The sequence below is a fragment of the Gallus gallus genome, chromosome 33 (genome assembly GCF_016699485.2).
Source record: "Gallus gallus isolate bGalGal1 chromosome 33, bGalGal1.mat.broiler.GRCg7b, whole genome shotgun sequence".
Classification (NCBI taxonomy): domain Eukaryota; kingdom Metazoa; phylum Chordata; class Aves; order Galliformes; family Phasianidae; genus Gallus; species Gallus gallus.
This window is the reverse complement of record NC_052564.1, coordinates 3,330,120-3,332,208: the sequence shown is the minus strand read 5'-3', so window position 1 is coordinate 3,332,208 and position 2,089 is coordinate 3,330,120.

Genomic DNA, 2,089 nt, shown 5'->3' with positions numbered 1-2,089 from the left:
TTTGTGTCCTTCCCCTTCCTGAGTGAGGTTCCACTTTTGTCTCAGGAATGGAACAGCCGACAGAGGTGAGAGAGAAGATTACCAAGAAAAGGCTCAGTGTTGCACCGAGAGACAGAATTTAGTGGTGTGGTGGTGGTGTGCTGAGCTGAACCTCAATCTGATAGCCCCTTAGCCTTGCAGCTCCTGTGGCTTGGTGGCAGTGCTGCTGTGTGGCTGCAAACACAAGCAAGGACACTCAGTGGGCACTTCTGTCATGCACATCGTTTCCACCACAGCAAGTCTATCGTTAACAGATATCCCCTCATGGCAGTGCCTGAAGGCTCAGGGCTTCTTTAAAAGTTGCTGCCAGGTGCGTTCCCAAGCAATGGACTGCACAGATTCCCAGAGTTACTCTTCCACTCATGCTAAAACCAAGCTTTAATTGCTAGCATTAAAGTGTTATATTTAACTCTAGCCCTCACAGTATTCCAAAGCAAAACACTGTTCCATAATCCTTGCCCATACCCTTACACTGGCCTGAAAACCTTAGCAGAACACCAAGACCTCTCACTAAATCTTTGCTTCATCTCTGCCCCGAAAGGTGAGTTCTGACCCTTAATCCCTATCCTGAACACCCAACACCCACAGACGCTGTTCCTGTGCTCTGCCCTCCTCACATTCATTCACCCCCCCCAATCGTAAACTTTGGGTACTTGGCTCTTCAGGGCAGAGCAGGAATCGTGGAGTCTTTGAGCAAATGCATTTAGTGCAGTGATGAATGTGAGGTGATGTATGTACAGGAGGTGACGTGTGACTGATCAGCTTGAGGCCATAAGGAGGAGGTGGGTCGGAATGCTGCAATGAGCTCAGCTCTACCACAGGACCTCATGGGTCTGCAGGTGGCATGTGAAGGTGGTAGTGAGATCCCTTCTGTCTGTGGAGTTGATAGGCCAGCAGCAGGAATGTGTCACGGGAAGGAATGGTGTGCTCACTCCTGCCTGAAGCAGCTGTTGGTCAGCCCTTGAGTTCTGGCTGGGATCTGTGCATGCAGGATCACATCTGCCGTGTCACTGAGAGGCCGACAGAAAGTGCCAGGTTGACATGTTGACAGTGGGATCCTCCCTGCCTAAACACCTGGTAGGCCCCATAGGGGAAGGCGGAGGTTTGTGTGAGGGATTGTGATGGCTCTTCTGTGTGAGTACGCAACGTGACAACAGGAGGGACATGACTGAATTCAAGGCTGTCCTATTGGCTACTACAGAAAGAATGTCTTCTGAGGCCCTTTGCCAGCCATGTTCCTGCTGCTGATCTGTCACCTCCGGCGACAGAAATAACCTCTCAAACATCACCTCAGCCACATGCTTCCTACAAGTTGGTGAGTTCTGCTTGCACAAGTGACCTCGCAGCAACATATGTACACATACTCCTCCTTTGGGCCCACAATCTGGTCAGAAAAAAGTAAGCTTTTAAAATGAAATTCATCAAACAACATTCAACCAGGGGTTCAAGTCTTGCTTGACCAACCTAGCGGCTTTCTATGGTGGTGTCACCACATCAGCGGACAAAGGAGGAGCCGCTGATGTCATCTATGTGGACTTCAGTAAGGCCTTTGACATCGTACCTCATAACATCCTTCTCTCCAAATCGGAAAGGTATGGATTTGATGGGTGGGCTGTTTGCTGGATGAAGAACTGACTGCAGGGCTGAAACCACAGAGTGGTGGTCAATGGCTCAATGTCTGGATGGTGATCATGGGTCAGTGCTGGGACCAATACTCTTCAATACCTTCATCAATGACACTGAGAGTGAGATGGAGTGCACTTACATCAAGTATGCGGATGACACCAAGCTGTGTGGTGTTGTGCTGGTTTATGACTTTTGTTGTCGTTATTCCACATCATCACATCATGGAGTGCACTGGGAGTCTCAGAAGAGAAGAAATGTGCTGCAGCTCCCAGAAAACTCTGCTGTTCTGTTTCCATTTTCCAATCAGAGGGAAAGATGAAACTGACTGGAAGACATGAGACTTTCTCTGTTTGCTCCCTGGCAGATCAGAGTAAGAACCTCCGTTTTCAGAAGCTCTCTCATTTATTTGATTTATTAGCTTTGA